A 20,619-nucleotide genomic window follows, 5' to 3' on the forward strand; every position below is an offset into this window, starting at 1 on the left:
ACACAGTTACTTAGTACATAGAGACTTCTCTCCAGCTTTACCAATCTGACTCTCATAAATTCTCTCAGAAGCGGAAGGTGGCCCACTACATATCACGTGAGCTTCATTCCTCCCACAGAACTCCTTTGCGGTAACTGTGGTTCCGGCGCTGCTAGATGATGCAAGAACCCCGCGCCACCAGGTTCTTTGGTCGCTCAGCGGGGTTCTTTTGGATGGAGATGTTTCTCTCTACTTGCTTAGATTTTTGCTCCTGTTAGTAATCTTTACTTTGTCCCGTTTCTGTGAGTATCCGGTAACTTTCCGGCAGAATCTCCACAGCTCACAGGGCCTTGCTTTTTTCTTCGGAAATTTGGTTCCTAGCCCCGAATTATAGTGTATTTTAGCCATGTTCAAAGTAGCTGCTCTGGTCTGTAGGGCATTGCTCCCCAACCCTGGCAATTCCTGGCCCTTGCTCTTTGATTTGCTAGGCTTGTTCTGTGAGTTGCCCTGGTTTTAACTTCCTCCATTAGTGGACCATTCATGTGACTTAGGAAGCCCTAACTCTTGAGAATACCAGACCTGTTTGTGAGTTTTTGTGTGTTGTTTTCGTGGTCCCTGTATATTGGGGATTGCTTATCTTTATTTAGTCGTTCATCTTAATATTTACATCTGTGCTAGTTCTAGCCACTCCTAAGAAAAAAGAGCCAATGCTGGCTTGACTTAGAGTTGTATGGTTCACTCCTTGTGGTCACCAGTATACACCTAAGTTTATTCATCGTGGAAAAAAAATAACATTCACAACGGTAAAGACATATCTTTGATACCGCCGGTTACCAGTGAGGAGTTCTGCTCCCTCAAATGTTGAAGTCTGAACATTAGAGAAGCACTCTGAGGCAAGCATATAAAGCAGGGTTTATTTAAAAAGGGGTAACAGACTTCTCCTGGGAGCGGGGAGGGAGCCATAGCTGGTGTCCAGGTATTCCAAAAAGCGAGGTATTCTGCCCTTTTAATATGTTCTAGGCTTCCTTTGTTCTCCTACCCTCTTCCACCTTTCTCCTTTCTGATTAGTGACTAGGCCCAGGAATGCTCTGTGGGCTGGCCAAAGGTGGGAAACTGATGGGCTGAAGCAGGAATGACAGGATGGTGCAGCCAAGGACACATTAACAACCTTCTACCTCCCTATAGGAAGGGGCAATTCCTGGGACAGGTTATCTGTAACATTTCAATCCCTCAGGGGAGCATCTCCAACTTGCCAAACTCACTCAAAATTGGCCTGACTCGATTTACCTATCTATACTGACTGCTTAATTATGGCTTCATCTTCAGACATGACCATTGCAAAAAAACAGGGATAAATTTACTTTTTTGCTAAGGAGGCCAATGTGTGGGGAATGTTCAAAGCATTATTTTGGAAGCCAGACCTAGTTGGGAGCTGCAGAGGTCACCTGCCTCCCATAATTGTGATGTGCTTTAGTATAATTGGAGGGCCACAAAGTGTCAGTTTTGAGTCCATAGTCTTAAATATTGTTTTTGCCCAGTGCTTTTAACTTTCTTAGATAGTTTGAAATTTGAGGTAGGCTTATTACTGAGTGAAGGAATAAAATAAAGAGACTCAGTCAAATCAGTATGGGCTTCAGTTGTTTTAGGGCATGGTAAACTTTGCTTAAAGAATCAGAATCCAGTCATGGTGGCCAATCCCTGCAATTCTGGAGGCTGGGGCAGGAGGATCAAAAGTTCAAGGCCGGCCTGTACTATTTAAGGAGACCCTATCTCAAAAAATAAAATAATAAAGCGTTGGAGTTATGGCTTAGTGGTAGAGTGCTTTCCTAGCACAGGTGAGGCACTGGGTTCCATCCTCAGCACCACATATAGATAAATAAATAAAGAATAAAGGCATTGTGTCCATCTACAACTAAAAAAATATGTATTAAAATAATAAACTTTTTTAAAAAGGGGGACAGGAATGTAACTCAGTGGTAGACCATACCCGGGTTCAATCTCCATTCTCCCTGTACCCCAAATCAGAAATTCTGATATGAATAAATTCTAGCTAGATCGATCAACCTCTGGGAGGATTATTTTCACACAGGAATCTATTAAATCATTTGTGTTTTGAGTTCTTTTTGCATGATCTTTGAGAAACCAAATCCGCCTACAGTTGCTTAACTTATAGTATCTTATTTTTTTCACATTTATTTTTTAGTTGCAGTTGGACACAATACCTTTATTTCACTTATTTATTTTTATGTGGTGCTGAGGCTCCAACCCAGGGTCTCGCAAGTGCGAGGTGAGCACTCTACTGCTGAGCCACAACCCCAGCCCATTATTTTTTATCAGGTATTTTTATCAGATAACAAGCAGACAGGGCTAGTGCCATGGTTCTCTAATGTCACCAGGGACTTATGCTCTCTCTACTTGGTTCTTTCCATTTTCTCACAGTTTATTTTTTTTAATATTTAGTTTTTAGTTATAGGTGGACACAGTATCTTTATTTTCTACATATGTGGTGCTGAGGACCGAACCCAGTGCCTCACGCATGTTAGGCGAGCACTTTGCCTCTGAGCCACAATCCCAGCACCTCCCAGTTTACTTTTTATTGATTGAAAATGGCCTTGGCAAAAGATGAATAATTTGAATTGATTGTGGTGAGTGGATGCTAAGGCTATATACTGACAGAGCCCAACACTTAAGTTTGTGTCAATCTGGAAGAGCTGCGGTTCCTCATAGCACAGTTGGAAAGCTGGTCCAAAAGTCCAAAGGTACATTTGGTGGGTTAGACAGATCCTATTGTGAATGGCCACCTATTTATAATTAGGTGAAGAGAACAGTTATTGCAAAGGTAAAACCAATTCCAAAAGGCCAACCTATGGGAACATCCAAGGAACCGTGGCCCTCATAGTACCACCCAGGAATTAAGACAAATGTCTTTCCTCTATTTAAGATACATTTCCTGTAAAACTTATACAAGGATGGTTCCTACTGTCATTTTGATATACAATATGTATAATATATCATTTGATGTTATCGAACATATCATGTATTGTAATATCAATAGCATTTATTATGTATTTTTTGTCTTTGTTTCTAGACCTTATGGATGCTATTTTTTTTTAATTTTTGTTTTAGGTGAAGGAACAGAGAACCCCAAAATTCACCTGTATTTTAAAAAATTTATCAGCAGTGCAAATGAAATACAATTAACAAGAAACTGATGCTGTACAGTGTATATCTGCCTCACACAATACTTTAATGTTATTATAATTAAATATCTTAGAATTTTAAAATAAATATTTCTGCTACTTTTGAAAAAAATATTAACAGCCTTTCACATATAGCATCAGTAGAACACTATACTGTGCTGAAATTCAGTCAATGTTATGTATTAAGTTTTTAATAAATATAATTAATCCATATCTGTACAGTGTATGTCATATCTGGCTGGTTTTCCTGTTAGTGGTATCTCCTGATTCATACAATATGACTACCCTATAAGATGTAGTTGTTATTAAGTTACCCTTTCTTCCATTTATGACTTGTGAGGGACTACAGTGATGTTCAGACACAAAACTTGGAAGACAAATTGATAACTTGTGTGAAATAAAATATAGAATATTTTATTAATATTATTAGATGTTAAAATCTATATTAATATTTATATTAAAATATAGAAATTAATATTTCAGTAATAACAAAATTTCACAAGAATCTGTATATTTGGTTACAGGATGAATGATAGTACCTTAATATTATATATTTTTTCAACTAATATCTTTTGAGTGCCTTTCACTGTTTTTGGTGCTGAGGAGTCAATATTGAACTAGACAAAGTCCCAGTTTTTGCAGCAACTGTATTGTAGGTCTGTGAGTAAGAGAAGATAAAGATGAATATGAAAATTGATAACACACTTAAGGAGAAATGAAACACTATATAGGAAGGGACATTTGAACCTCCCTGAGAAAACCTAAGTAACAATGCTGGGGTTGATAACTTATTTTTATAAAAGGCCAGATAGTAAATATTTAAGTTTTTGGTTCATATATATTCTCTTTTGCATGTTCTTTGTTAGTTTTACAATGCTTTAAGTTGATAAAGATCATTTTTACCTTAAGGCCATATAAGAATAGTTTGTAAGGTGAGATTTGGCCCAAGGATTGTACTTATGTTGGCAAGTATCACTGCAAAGGAGAATTTTCATTGTTATGCTGGAATTTTTTTTCTTGGAATATCAAAATGACATCTCAAAATTTAAAAATTCAAATTAAACTCTTAGACCCTCTGTGTTAGTTTTGAATCACTAGAATGAAATACATGGCATATGCTACTTGTGAAGTAAAGTAAGATTTGTTTTGGCCCATGATTCTGGAGGTTCAAGTCCAAGATTAGGCATCCCCATTTGTTTGAGTTTCTTGTGATGGCAGCACATCATGGTGGCAGTGTGAGGTGAAGCCAATTGTTTACCTCTTAAACTGAAGCAGTGATAGGAAGACTTCGATCCCACAATTTCTTCCAAGAGGGCATGTCCCCACTGACGAGGTCCCAACTCTCAAAGGTTCACAGCACTCCCAATAGCACTGCCATGGTGTCAACTCTTTAAATATGTATCTTTGGGAGACACTACCCACATTCAAACTGTAGCATATGCATGTCTCAATCTGAAGACCAGGCAATGAAGAAAGTCTTCATAAAGCATTCCCCTCGCCATCCAATCACATCGTCATGACAACTATGCAAACTAATAACTATTAAGTAGACTTGCAAACCTTATCTGGAAAAAAACAAACTTATGCAAAATACTATACATTTAAGTACTTAATAAGGTACTTTTACCAGTTGTATCCCTGAAGGATATTTTAGCTATTCATATCAACCTTCAATGAATTGTCTTTACAAATAAGTAGTTAATTGTGATAACATAGGAACTACTTATAGGATGTTGGAAAATAATGAAACCAGTTCTACCACTAGAGAGTCTCATGTAATTGATTTGCAATGCCACTTGGGCATCAGCTTTTTTGCTTTTTAAAAATTGTAGTTAAAAAACCCATAAAATTTAAATATTAGTGATATTTAGTACATTCACAATTTTGGTTAGCCACAGTTCCTCTGTAGTTCTAGAATATTTTCATCACCCTAAAAGAAAATTCTGTACCCATCAATCAGCTGCTTCCTATTTTCCCCTTTTGCAAATCTATAGAAATACTGATTTTTGTCTTGCAACTTTTATGAATTCATTTATTAATTCTAATGTGCGTGTGTATATTCTATAGGATTTTTTTAATGTATAAGAGCACATCATCTGTGAATAGAGTTGATTTCACTACTTTTCCTTTTGTATGCCTTTTATTTATTTTTTGGCCTAATATCACTGGCTACATCTTCTAGTACATTACTGAATATCAGTGAATAAAATGAGCATCTTTTTCTTGTTCCTGATCTTAGGTGAAAATTTTCAGTCTGTCACCATTGAGTTTTATGTTAGTTGTGGGTATTTCATGAAAAAAAAATCTATTTGATGGGGTGCTACCGGGGATTAAACTCAGGGGCACTCAACCACTGAATCACATCCCCAGCCCTATTTTGTATTTTATTTAGAGACAGGGTCTCACTGAGTTGCTTAGTGCCTTGCTGTTGCTGAGGCTGGCTTTGAAATCACTATCCTCTTGCCTCAGCCTCCCAAGCTGCTAGGATTTCATAAATCTTATTTATCATGTTGAAGAGTTCCTGTTTATTTCTAGTTTATTGAGTGCTTTCTTCATGAAATGATGTTGGATTTTGTTAGGACTTTTCTGTGTCAAGGAAGATGATTATGTGGGGTTGTTCATCATACTATTAGTATGTTATTAATTTTCATATATTAAAACACCCTTGCATTTCTGGAATAAATTATACTTAGTTGTGTTCTATAATTTTCATGTGTTCCTGGATTTTGTTTGCTAGTGTTTTTTAAAGGGTTTGTTTTGTTTTGTTTTTCTTTTTGACACGGGATCTTGCTGTATTGCCCAATCTGGCCTTGGACTCCTAGGCCTGCCCCATCTTCTAGCCTCAGCTTCTCATGTAGCTGGACTACAGATGCAAGCCAACTGTCAAAAGATTTTTGTACCTATATTTATAAGGAATATTGGTCTATAGTTTTCTTGTAGTGCCTTTGTATGGCTTTGGTATCAGCATAATTCTGGTTTCATAGAATAAATTAGGAATTTTCCCTTCCTATTATTTTTTTGTGGGGGAAGAGGTTGAGAAAGATTGATGTTAATTCTTTAAAATATTTGGCAGACTTCACCAGTAAGCCCTGTCTTTTTAGATTTTTTTTTATTATTGCTAACTTTGTGATTCTTGATTCAATCTATTTACCTATTACAGGTTTGTTAGAATACTTTATTTCTTCTTTAGACAGTTTTGATAATTTGTATGTTTCTAAGGACCTGTCCATTTAATTTAGGTTACCTAGTTTGTGTGCTTACAATTGTTCACTATATTCTGTAGTAATTTTAATTAATTTAATTCAATATATGAAAATTAATAACATACTAATAGAATGATGGACAACCCCACATAATCATCTTAATTGGCACAAAAAGTTGTAACAATAAGGCCAGCAATAATGTCCCATTCTCATTTCTGATTTTAGTTATATGTCTTCTTGAGACTAGAATAGCGAATGATATAAAGAGGGCTACCACATGGAAGAGAACTGAGGAACCCAGCTGATACCTAACACCAAGGTCTCAGACATGAAGGAAATCATCTTGGATCTTTCAGCTTCAGTCAAACCTAACTAATACCACACTGAGCATCTCCATTGAGTTCTGCACATATTATAGAGCCTTAAAATTACAAATCAGGTACTGGTTATTACTTTATACCACTTAATTTTGTGTCAATTTATTATCAGTATAAGATAACTGAATCAGGAATTTAAATATTTTAAAAGAAGGTATAATATAATTGGAGAATATACCTCTTTCAGTGCTATGTAATGATATAACTATAGGTTTACAGATGACAGGCTGAAAATCTATGAAATGTAATTTAATATTTAATTTAAAAAAATTTGGGACAGGACCTTGATAAGTTGTCTAGGCTAGCCTTGAACTTGCAATCCACCTGCCTCAGCCTCCTGAATTGTTGGGATTACAGGCATATATCACCAAACCCAGTGAAATATGTTATTTCAATCACCTTAGATACAGGTCATTAAACTAAGGAACAGGAAGGACGTTAGAACATACAGACTTGTGATTAAAAGAGGAAATTTTATGTTAAGGTCTTTAATGTAAAAAGTGTATGACATGCAAGGACATGTGGATAATGTAAGATGAGAGTGGTACACTTGAAGAAAGAATCAAAAAGAAATGCTGGAGAACTTCATCTGTAACAGAAATGAATAATTCCTTTGATGGGCTCATCAGTAGACTGGATACTTCCAAGGGAAATGTATTAATCTTGAATAGTCAATAGAAACTTCAAACATTGAAATGCAAAAAGGAAATAGTACAAAAAAGAGGGAAAATTAATAACTATGAGGCAATTTTAAAAGGTTTAAAATGTCTAGTGGGAATACCAGCAGGAGAAGGAAGGAAAGGAACAGAAGAAGTAATTGTAATAATGACTGAGAATTTTTCAAAGTTAATGATGAATAATCATCATTATAGAAGTTCAGAGAACACCAGGAGGAATAAATACCAAAAATCTATATGAAGTGGCATCATAAGCAAACTTTAGAAAAATCAAAGGCAAAGAAAAAAAATCTCAAAAGAAGCAAGAGGAAAGAAACCACTTTACCTGTATGTAGAACAATGATAAGTACATTGAACTTCTCTTCAGAAACCATGTAAGCAAGAAAGAGTGGAATGAATATTTACAATATTGAAAGAAAAAACAACAACTAAGATTTTGTATCCAGTGAAATTATCTTTCTAAAATGAGGAAGAAATAAAGACTTTTTTAAACAAACAAAAATGGTGGGAATTTGATCCAATAGACCCAACTTGCAGTATCAGTTAAAAAAGTAAGTTTAAATGAGAAAAAAGAAGATAATTTAGAAACTAAGAGCTACATAAAAAGGAAGAGTGTTAGAGAAGGATAACTGAAATATATTTTATTTTTGTCATTTTTAATAGGGCTAGCATAACAGTTCTTTCTAAGTAATAATATATTGCAATAATCATTGAGTTTTGGATAATTCCAGCTTATGGATAAATGAAATCAATAACAGAAATGTTATAAAGTATGGGAGGGAAGAATTGAGGATACTTTGTTATGAAGCACTTGGACTATCTATGAAGTATTATTATTTGAAAGTGGATGTGGATTAATGTGTGTGTGTGTGTGTGTGTGTGTGTGTGTGTATATTACACACATATGTAGTATATGTATATATGCATATATATATATATATATATATATATATATATATGTATGTAATTTATATGCCCTATATATATTGCAATCTCAGGGGCAACCATGGGGAAAGATAGCAAAAAAACCCCAATATTCTAAAAAAGAAAAGAAAACAGAATCATCAGATGCTCAATTTAAAATATGAAAACAAAAAACAAGTGAAATCCAATAAATAAAAAAAGAAAGAACAAACAAAGGTGAGGAATAAAAATAATAACAAATATGTTAGATATTAATCCAACTATATAAATAATAACTAAACTTCAGTGGTCTCAGTGCATCAGTTGAAAAACAATGTTAATAATGGATCAAGAAACAAGACCTAAGTATATATTGCCTATAAGAAACCCACTACAAATATGAAGACAGATAGATTAAAAGTAAAGAGAGAAAGGGAGAAATATATATTATATTATTCCTAATCAAAAGAAAGCTTGAATTACTCTATTAATTTCAGACAAAGCAAACTTCAAGAAAAATTATAAAGAATAATAGGGAGACCAGTTCTCCAGGAAGACTTAATAATCTTTAATGTGTATGTGTCTAACAGTTTATCATAAAAACACAAAAGGCAAACCCTGATAGAAATGCAAGGAAAAATAGATGCATTCATCATTGTAGCTGGAGACTTCAGAATAGTCACAGCCTGTCTTGTTTCAAACAGGGGAAATGGACTCACCTCTCAGTGGGAGGAGTGGTAACATTACCTCATAGAAAAGCCTGTAGGTTAGGAGACTTTCATGTCTGTCACTGGAAAAATACAATCTTCCAGAGTCCATAGCCTCACAGAGGAAATCTGATCTTTTTTAGAGGTTTCCCTCCTTATTATGCATCCTCCCAACCCATCCCCCAGTTTGTGCATTCTTGGTGAGATCTCTTTTTCCCAGGCATACATAGGAGTAGGAGTTGAGACTTTCTATAATCAAAGCCTCTGCCTATAGTTGAACTGCTCTTCTGCTCTGGTCACTGCTGTCCCATTGATGTTTCTTTGTTATATCCTTTAGGGAACAGTTTTCTCTGATGCCTTCAGTAATCTCTAATTAGCATTATACGAGACTGTGGTAGCAATGCAGTTTTTTTTTTTTTTTCTAATTGTACTGCACAAGCACTTTTTGGAGGACAAGGAGGAATAGCCTGAAATGGAATTTCTATTGGAAACCACTGTTCTGATTCTCAGGTGTTTTAGTCAGCTTTTTCATTGCTGTGATTAAAAGGTCTGACCAGAACAACTTTAGGGGAGGAGAAGTTTGTTTGAGGGCTCACAGTTTCAGAGGTCCTAGTCCATAGAATGCTGGTTCCATTCCTTGGGGCTCGAGGTGAAGGAGAACATCAGGGCAGAAGAGTGTGGCAGAGGGAAACAGCTCACATTATGATCAGAAGGCAGAGAGGTCTCCACTTGGGATGATCTCTCTCTCTCTCTCTCTCTCCCCATCCCAAAGCCACGCCCCCAATTCCCACCTCTTCCAGTCACACCTTACCACTTCAGTTATGGCTTAGTTAATCCCTACCAGGGGATTAATCATTGATTGGATTAAGACTCTCACAACCCTTTTTTTTCCTCCTCAGAACCTTCTTACATTGTCTCACACATAAGCTTTTGGGGGATACCTCACATCTAAATCATAATATCAGGTCCTAAAATCCTTGTCAGTCCTGGTAAGCTTTTCTTTTAGGGTGCAGCTGAATCTCTATTCAGTCTGGCTTCCTTTGTTTCATACTCCTTCTTTGGGCAATAATCTTTCCTGGGCAGCTAAGATATTCCTTAAACGTTCTTGGACAGGAGAATTGGGAGATGGGTCCAGTACAGGTGATAGAGTTTGCCCGACTCCAGTCTTGCTGTGGTTCATGTTTTCCTTTTTGAGAGAAACTTCAAATCAAGTCTGTCCGTGTCAGAAAGCACCTTAAAGAACTCATCATCTTGAGGATAAAGAATTAAGAAAGTCCTTTCCCTTTCTATCATAAGTATATGACCTTTAGTTAACTCTCTAACTCTGTTCCACTGGAAACCAGATAGATAGAATATCCACTATGTTACCTATGATAAATGACCCCTGAATGATAAAGTACATCTGGACAGGAAGGCACTGTAAAGGTCCCACAAATATCTGATGCAGAGGCTATAATTTTGATTTTTCTAAGGATGTTAATTCCTGAATAACTTAGTATACCATGTATGTGAACCTTGGAAGCAAAGCCTTTGGAGTTGTTGCAAGAGATAATATCTTTTGTGGGACATGGGGCTCTTAAGCAGGGCAGCCCCTGCACCTTCCAGATGAGATATGGATGAGGTAAACATGAAGGTGAATTGAAGTTATAATTTTTAAATTTCAAATCCCCAGGCATCATCTTAGAAGCCGTTCTCTTTGGAAAGTCAGAGAAATTCTCCCAAGGTGCAGTTAACTATAGAGGGTCTCTGAACCAAGGAGCCAATCAGATCCTCCCACCTAAGATTTTGAGATATAGAAACTGAAACTGAGGACAAAAGGATTTAGATACTGAAGTTGCAGGTTTTTAAGTGAGATCATGTGTTACCAAAGAGGCAAGATAGGATATTCCAATTTAGCAGGTCTGTGGTGGGGCATGTATTGTATTATGGTTGTCCCCTGGTATCTGTGGGGGATGATTCCAGAATTTCTTAGAGATAAAAAGCTCCTGGATGCTCAAGGAGCATCCTGGATGTCCCTTATAAAACATGGCATTGGGGAAACTGAGGCAGGATTGTTTGAGCTATGCCTATGAATTTTTCTTATTCAGAAAATGAAGAATCAAGAAAGATTTAAATATTTAATATTGCTGTGTCTTTGGACTAAGCGATGGCTACCTAGCAGCAGAAGATTCTAGTATAAAAATTTTTAGGAATCCTTAAGATCCCAGGAAGCAGTAAGGAAGTTGGAGAAGAATAAAGTGAAATTGTTGCTATTCTGAATATTAAGGTAAAGAACTATTTTCATAGTGATTAGCAACATCTGTGCATATTATATTACAATTAGGAAAATGCTTTCAATTACAGTATGAATTTTATTGCATCTTTTTGGGAGTTACTGTTTTTCCTCTTGAGGGCACATTATACAAATTTCTGTCATGATTTCACACATGAACCTTGTTTGAACCTTGTTCTGTAGATGCTTTATACCTCTTGGTGTTCTGTGACTCCATTTTAAAAAACAGAAGAATATAGCATCCAATCAAATATGACCCACATTAAAGCTTCCTTTTTAAAATAATTTTCATCAAATATTTTGTGTGATTGGAACCAATCCTAGGATATTTACTTTTGCTGGGACATCTGAGTCTCACTCACCTTGAATCTGTCTTGGATCTTCGGTCCTTTGCCTAATCTTGCACTTCCCTGATAGAAATTATATTATAGCCTGCTGTGTAAGGCCCCATGAGTTTGAATTCCTTTTCCTGATCCTTTGTTGAAGTTCTTCACTACCATGCACATACCATCTTCTCAAAACAGATCTCTGAAATACCAGGAAAAAACTCTCACATCTTCCTGGGCCCAGTCATTATCTTTTTAAATATTTATTTATTTATTTTTCTCCTGGAGACTAGCAGTGATTCACTGATTGACTTTGGTTTCAGGGATCTGGAACCCTAAGTTGCTTACTTAGGGAGAGGGTTAAGCTACTGGATTATTGTAAAATAAATTATTTTCATAAAAATTCATAGATATCCAGGTGGCAGAGGGATTATGTCTACCCAGGGGATTAATCATTAATGCATAAGTTGAATCAATGAGTCCCATATCTAGGGTCATTCCTGTGATGACCTGGAAGTAAAGGTGCCACAGTCTGGCTGGGCACAAATCATGAGCCACTGAAGCAGGAACAAATTTTATTTCTGAACTCCACGAGGAGCACACTCCACATATGCTCCCCTGGAACTCTCCCGAATGCCACGCGGCTCCTTCAGCAACCAGCAACCGGAAATATCCCTCCTCTGGCACTTCTTCAACCAATCGGAACTCTCTGGGAATCCCCACGAGAGTTCAACTGGAACTCAATGGGAACTCCACCAGAACTCACTGGCATCACCTCTCAACCACTACTTCTGGCAAAAATGCCATGCGTCATCCCGACTCGGCTGTGGCCCTCAACATAAAGGCCCATCATAAATTGTCTTGACTTAATATTTTCTTTCCTCCATAAAATCCACTCTAGATTTTCCTTGAACATTGCACAATTCTAGATTTATACTTTTTAACATTATGGCCACCTGAAATGCCTTCATTCTGTATGTCTAACCCCTTTCTAACAACTATTAAACTTATGTTTACTTCCATGCCCATTCTCATGCACCCTCCTATTTTACACACAGGGCAATTAAAATTTTCTTTGACATTCATTGTCATCCAATTATACAATAACTCTTGAACTGTGCATATGGATGTTCGACTTGCCTGTGTTTTAATCTTAAAAGATGTGTGGTCTTTGGAGCAAGACATATACTCTTCTAAATACCCATAATACAACGCTTGCATTATTGGCTCTTATTTAGTGTGAATTTGTTACTGATTCATTGTCATGTAAACTATCTGTGAACAGATCTTATGTTCATTGAGTCTTTCATAGTACTTTAAAGCAAAGGTTTGAGCTCATGATTATGACTTCAGAAACTTATTTAAAAACTTGAACTTTAACTGCAAAAATATAGATTTACCACATGGTGGCAGCAAAGGTCCATTGTTAGTTTTGCAGGTTCACATTATCCTTCAGCCTGCCAGAAATTCTTATTATCCTTTTAGCAAATGTAAAATTATTGTAAATGACTAATTAATTAATGAAGAAGTTTAGTGGAAGGTTATACAATGAACATGTATTAGTATAAAGAAGTTCGACAAGGTCTTTAGAGTTCTCTTGGATCTTAAATTTTAGAACTCCTCCCAACTGTTTTTACAACCAAATTCCTCTTCTTCATTGTCTTCTCCCTCTCTACTACAAGTTTAATGAACATTAGGATGATGTTCTGTGACATTTGGTCTTTGAGAATGGGGCCACAGGATATTATGCTGTGTAGAATGTGAACCTATACAAATTCCAGCTGTTGATGGTACACGTAGTTCTTTTGCAGACAGTCTGCTTCTTAGGCATGATGCCTAAGTTTAATTTCCATGTGTAAAGTCATACTTAAAGTATGTAAACTGAAACAGATGTTAGGACTCTGAGAATTCATTTGGTTCATGAAGGAACTGTTCCCTGGCCTCTTCGACTCCCACTTTATTTTGAAAGTCCTTTTGAATAGATAAAGGCCTCTGGAGAACCATCTCATGTCTTTGACCTCATTAGTGTGGAGCAATTCATTCCTGGGAAACAGTTGCCCCAAGTAAATGTTAGATTCTGTTTGAAATTCTTTCTTTAATAATGGTATGATTTTCTTCTATAAACTTTTTTTATAAACTTTAAGCTTTGTTTATTCTTTAATTAGAAAGCTGTTCACCCTAATAATTTAAGTTTTCTTAAAACCAAACAAGATCTTACTGATACCATTTAAGTAGGAACTCTGAAATTATTTCTCCAAAGATTAGCAGTAATAACCAGATGTTTGTGCAATATCAATACAACTTTTCACTGCTACAGTTCCAGATATTGTATTTATAAATGAAATATTTTGAAAGTCTTCCAATATCTGAATTGTTGATGATAGTTAATAGATTTCCAAATGTGATTATTTGTGCTTTTAGTAATTTTCCAAAGGGAAAATAAATGGAGTTATTAGAACATCTAATTGCTCTTTTCTCTCTCTGTTCTCCTTCCTCTTTCTCTCCTTGCCTTTCTCTTTTCAAGACTATGCTAATATCTAAAAGATGATTGAAACAATTCAGTATTAAGAAACATCGAGTGTAACTTAGGCATGAAACATGCGAACATCAAATCATAATTTTTTATTATATTGGCCAAGAAAAAAATCTCTGACAACAAAGAAGAGCCAATCCATAATTCTAAGATTCTAGGAAGACTTAACAGAGGAGATGATGTTGGAATTGGGCATGGAAATATAGAAGGAAATTTCTGTAGGCAGTGAAGGGGAAGCATATTTTCCAGGTAGCAGTATTGCAGGAGCATTAGTATGATTGGTTTGTGGAACATGAAGAACTCTGGTATGGTTTTTCATGTTGGAAAAATTAAGTGACCAGGATGAAAAGGAAGGATGAGGCCAGAGTAACTCATTCATGCTGAAAGGTTTGGGAATATGAATGTAATATTCTCTTTAATTAAAAGTTAATAATTATAACTACAAAGTACTTTGAGTTATATTATTCTAGGAGGATAACATATGATCCTTTTTTACATAGTAAAAATTTAAATATACTCTTTTTTTCTTATTAATTAATTAATTTTAATTAGGTGTATATTACAACAGAATGCATTTTGATTGATTGTACACAATTGCATCACAACTTTTCATTTCTCTGCTTGTACACTATGTAGCATCACACCATGTGTCCCTATGATAGTGATGTCCATCTCATGTGAGTTACTTTCTAATTTCAGACATCCAATCCAAAATAACAATTGATTACAAATTTCGGTAATTTCAAACATATTTTTTACTTCATTATATAAACATTTGTAAAAGTCTCCATGGATTTTCTTTATCTTTAATCATTCAAGTCCATAGATAATTAGTTTCTAGATTAAGAAACAAAATTTAAGTGAAAAAATGCTGTGGATATATGGTTATAGTGCAGTATTAGAGATTAATGGATAATTTGGTCTTTCTTGATGCTCAATTTGATGACTAAGTGGTAGCTCTAGTATACTTTAAATATAAACTAGAAGGAATTTAATTATCTATACAGTATTTTCCTGACAAAGTAAAACCAATTCAAAATTTTCTAAAAATAAATTCTTTGTTATTTTTGCCTGGCTTTTAGACTTATGAAAATGTTTCACTTGCTCTTTGTTTTTAGACATATAAGATTATTTCTCTATTTTATAAAATAAGTTAAATTTTCTTGTTTTTGGTTTTGCATTTGCTTTATTGTCTAATCACATATTTTTTGGGTCTTGATACTAAAATTTTGACTATATGGAAGAAAAATGGTAATTATTTTATGGAACATATGTGGATGTCTTTAAAAATGTTGTTGGAAGTTTGTCTACAAGGATTTTATAAATTTTATTTTTTCACAATACAACATACTTCTAAGTTAATAAAGAAGTTTTCATATTGCTTGCTTCCATTTATTGCCTGACATTGAACTCTCTTTTTATTTTTTCTGCCTGAACTATAATTATAAAGCAAACAGATCCTAAGTGCTCTACTTTCCATTTTAAAGTTTCCATCAAACTGTGGTTTGGGAGTGGATAGAGAACTTTTATGAAATTCTTTAAGTTTTCTAGTCTGTTTGAGTGATTTCACAAATAAACAGTAAAGGTTCAGTAATTTCATTTATGAAAGTCACTTGGAAAAATAATTGGTTAATTCAGGTGTTTTGTCACAAATGAGTTCAGTCTTATGAAGGGATGTTATAAAGCTTATATTTTTATTTTTCCATTAAAATATTATATTTTTAGAATTAAGTGAAGGGTGTTAAAGGAATTAAGTGGTAGTTTTAATCTGAATTTTTATAATTATTGAAAGTTTCCCACCTTACCTCCCAATCAGAAGTAGAAACTTCTCATTTGTAAGACTTCTCAGAGTATTAATGAGAAATAGTGATAATTTCCTTGTTTCTTAATCTTTTACAGAATACTGTAGAACAGTTCTAGTTGAACAATTAGACTTTCTGCTTGATGAGGGCATGTGTCTTAGCATTAACAGTGGATTTATAAAAATCAATAAAATATGGGGCTGGGGTTGTGGCTCAGAGGTAGGGCTCTCGCCTAGCATGTGTGAGACCCCAGGTTTGATCCTCAGCACCACATAAAAATAAATAAAATAAAGCTTTTGTATCCAACTACAACTAAAAAATAAATATTTTTTAAAAACCAATAAAATATAAGGGTATTCTTCTCATTCTGTGAGCAGAATCTATCCTGTCATTTTGCAGGTATAATTTTTTGTTAAAAGCATATCAGTGATATTCAGAAAAAGAGGAAAATATATCTATATAAGATTAAGTGCCACAAAGGGAAAGTTTTATAAATAAAACTTCAAATAAGGGAGTGGATTGGTGCTGATTTTGATATAACTGAGTGTTGTCATAAAAACTAACCTTGTAAAATACTCAGATTGTGGCAACCCTCACTTATTCTTCTGTTTTTTTCTAGGTGGGGTTTCTGCAACCAAAGTCAAGAGGACCAGTTAAATAAGTAATCTAATTCACTATATCATCAAAACACTTGATAGATTCACACTATACTGATAACTAGGACAGTGATGTTAATTGGTTGTGCTGAGAATGATGTGAAGTGCCTTTTGTTATCACATGCCATTGTGGTTCTGTTATACAGGAGATGAGTGCAGTCAGTAGTAGAGATGGTGATTGTGCCCTGAGTGGCTTCTTTCCAGTGTTTAGAAAGGTCATGCAAAGTAAGAGTGATGATAAAAAGAGTAGTACATATGAATCATGTTATTTTAATTTTGTTACGTTCCAATTTAAAATATGACTATTAAAGGCCATCGTGGTCACTCAAGTTTTATTCTCTGGGTTACTTTTCTATGATTCATTTGTGTAATATTTAGAGTAGTATTAAGAATTGATGGTCACAGATTTTTTTTAAGAGTCTGATTTGAATGTAGCATGTCAACTCTGTTTTAACACTTTGTACTTTTCTTTTCAAAATTATACCATCTTAGAGGCAAAAAGCAAAAGAGAACATATGATTAAGCCTGATAGTTTATATACCATGATGAGTATATTAATGTTTGTGGGTTTGAGCTAATTTATTTTAGCTTCAGCTTCTATTAGATCCTTTGATTTTAGGTAACATTTTTATTCAGCTTTGTGTTCACTTAAAAATAATAATGGAACTCAGACTTGAAGTGGGTCTCTTGTGATAAATAATACAGCACAATTTCATGACTACCTCAGACTAGAGCAGACTGTATCTTGATCTGTAAATCAAGCATATGCATCTGATGAAGGGCAGCAGTAAACAGAGCCAGTCAATCTATGTCTGGTTTGAACAGACTTAACTAATGCCCTTTTTTTCACCATCAAAAATATTGTATCCTTAGTAAAAGATCTTTCATCTGCCATAACAAAATCTAGAGTTTAAGTTGCAATTATTGGAAAAGCAACTTTAATATTTTTTTCCTGCAGAAAATGAAAAGCAGAGAAACTCCTGTTTCCTGACAACATGTCAACTGTTACAAATGGCTTTAAGCAAAGAAAATGGAGTCTGCGTTTTTAGTACAACCATACTAGTAAAGACATGATGTCTTGCTGCAGTATTCCTGGAGGCTAATTTATTTGTTGCTTTAGAAAGAAATTCTGTTTCCATTAAAATTATGTCTCTGGGTAGGTGATTCATAAACAGAGGATTGGAAATGGAATCAGTCTCTTGAGCCTATTTACATTCTTAATCATATGCAGCTGTTCAGTTGATTGGGGATTTTGGATTTTTCAAAGGCAAAAAGAGTATTATCTTTTGTGATTAAGACCTTAGATCATGGTTACCTTAAAACATCACCAAGTAACATAATTTAGAAAACTAAGTTTTGAAGAAGGTGGATGTTCTTTTAGTGCACAGGGAATCTCTTTTTAGATATTCTGAACTCAGCATTTAGCACATTTTTAAAAACCTTGCCTTTGATGCAAAACAGCTGTAGCTGTTTTGAGTGATATAAACATTCTCCTCCACATCCCCCATAGTCTTATGCTTTCCAGGCTTAAGGCAAAGGATTTAAAACTTTGCAATTTTTTTCTTATCATGCATCTCCCATAACCATTACCTTTTAAACTAAATAGAACTTTTAAAGAAAACTTACAAGATGAAGCTGCAATTCTTACTTGAAGCAAATAGCCTAAAAATGGTTGAAAACATTAACCATTAAAAAAAATAGTATAAGTGTAAAATATAGTAGACTAGCCATTAACAAATCTTAAGTGTGTTTTCTGCTTAGGATGTGCTTGGCCAGTGCAAATAATACAAATTAATACATGTTTGATAGATATTTGAGTTGAAACAGGCAAGCCAATTACATTTATTTTCTCATTTACTTAATGGGAAGATCCTTCCAGTTTCCTAACACTTATAAATTGCAGCTCCCTTTTTCTGGATGCTTTTGTGATGATTGTCTATGAGCTCTTTATCTCAATAATGTTCAGAGGAGATCATTTTGCATCATCATTGGTAAATTTCCCACATCATAGACATTGTATTCACAGATTAATAGCTATTTCTTGGCATTTTGTATCTGAATAACATCATTTTCATGTGGCTTTTAATACAAAAGTAAATGAGTGCAAACCCATTTCGAATAATTTTTGCAGTTGTGTGGCAAGAGGTCAGAGGTGGGTCAATCATGTTGAGTTACAGAACTTTTTTCCCTATAGAAATTTTCCTGAAGGAGCTCAAACAGTACATTTTTCTAGTGGAGTTGAGCAGAACTTGATTTTAGACTGAGGGAAACAAGGATAAAAATATAATCTGTGGCAGAAAAAATACACTTAACCTAATTTAAAAAAATTTAGCAATATATGCATTTGATGGTCTTGGATATTTCTGAATGTGTCAACTTTTAGTAGCATCTGAGATGATATTATTTCAGAGTTGGAGTTTACTACTTCTTTTGTTTGTAAAACACATTGTTACCAAAAAAATAAAACACAGGAGAATAAATATTTCTTAAGCATCATTTCTATGCTTTTATATCTACGGCATAAAATTTAAATGGAATTGAAATTAAAATTGGCAATTTCCAGTACATTTTTGATAATGGATTTTCTTTCTGTAACTATGGACTTATTTTATATCTCTGGTTAAATTTCATTAGTCACTCACTTAGTAAAAATTTAATATTAGCATTTGGAAATGTAAAAATTAATTATTGCTCATGACTGTGCTTTGATCTAGGCTGAAATTATATGTTTTTCTTTTATCACTCTATAAAGTACTTATAAATACTCTAGGAAGAAGTAAGCTATTTCTATTTATTGCTTTGAACAAAGATTAAGGATTTCAAATGATGCAACAGATTGATTAATTAGCCTAAAAATTAATTCTTAATGGATCACGAATGCTGACTAAGTTTTGACATGACTTTTAAAAATGGTCAGAAGAAACCTGGAACAACAGAAACTTCAGACTAAAATGTGCTATAATTTCATATTGGGTTCATGCTTGTAGATACCCATCTGGTCTTACATGCATTTTCCAAGGAGAGTATGAAATAAATTGCATGCAAGTGTCTGTCTTTTTGGTTTAGCACAGTATTATGTTACATGCATCTGCTCTGTATTTTTAACCTAGTTCTCTTTGCTCTGTATTTCCTGCATACTTCCCCAGTGGCCAATACATAGAATGGTCTGTAGAATGCAATAATCTTAAGCAAGTTCTGTGACACTAAACGTTGTTAAAAAGTATCTTAATTGTACATAGATTTCCTATGGCATTTTAAGTGTTTAAATAAATAAAAATGTTTCTTTTTATTTATTTTCATTCAATTAATCTTAATGGTTTACATTATTTTGAAAATAATGCCTAATACTTATTAAAATTATCTATTTTCCAGGAAATTATTTTTGCAGGAGTATCTTATTTATTTCTTACAGCTCACCTGTAAGTATTCACATATATTATCATTTCTTAGATTAGGAAACTGAGGCACATAGATATTAAATATTTCATCCCAAATCATGTAGCTAGCAAATGGCAGAACTAACATTTACATTCAGATTTTCTGTCTCCAAACATACCTTAAATGAGACTAAATGAACACTTTGCAGTATATTAATACAAAGGAATACTACTTGGTAGTAAAAAAGAAGAACTGCTCATACATGCAACAACATGGGTTGAGGTAAACAGAATATCAGATGCTCTCCATGAGGTTTACTCCTTTATGTATATGCTTTGAATAATTCCTTGCAGTGTGATTGCTGCAAATCATTATGGCAAGACAGCACTTGTTTTAGGGTCCTTTAGAGAAATAAAAGCAAACCTCTCAATTATAAGAGATTGATAGACAGGAGATTTATTATAGGCCTTGGCTTATGTGATTATGGAAGGCTGAGACATCCCAATATGTGCCATCTGAAAGCTGGAGAAGCAAGAAAGCTGGTGGTGTAATTCAATTTGAGTCTGAAGGCCTGAGAACCAGGGGAACTAAATAGGTGCAAATACT

The 20,619-nt window shown here is 34.5% G+C and overlaps 1 long non-coding RNA gene across 1 annotated transcript; it reads left to right on the forward strand.

Annotated features, from left to right (window-relative positions):
* The first annotated feature begins 19 nt into the window (after positions 1-19).
* LOC143406797 (uncharacterized) lies at positions 20-20,055 on the forward strand. Its single transcript, XR_013092297.1, has 3 exons — positions 20-96; positions 16,599-16,640; positions 20,008-20,055. It is a non-coding gene; the product is annotated as an uncharacterized LOC143406797 (long non-coding RNA).
* Positions 20,056-20,619: the final 564 nt, after the last annotated feature.

The sequence above is a fragment of the Callospermophilus lateralis genome, chromosome 9 (assembly GCF_048772815.1).
Source record: "Callospermophilus lateralis isolate mCalLat2 chromosome 9, mCalLat2.hap1, whole genome shotgun sequence".
NCBI lineage: Eukaryota > Metazoa > Chordata > Mammalia > Rodentia > Sciuridae > Callospermophilus > Callospermophilus lateralis.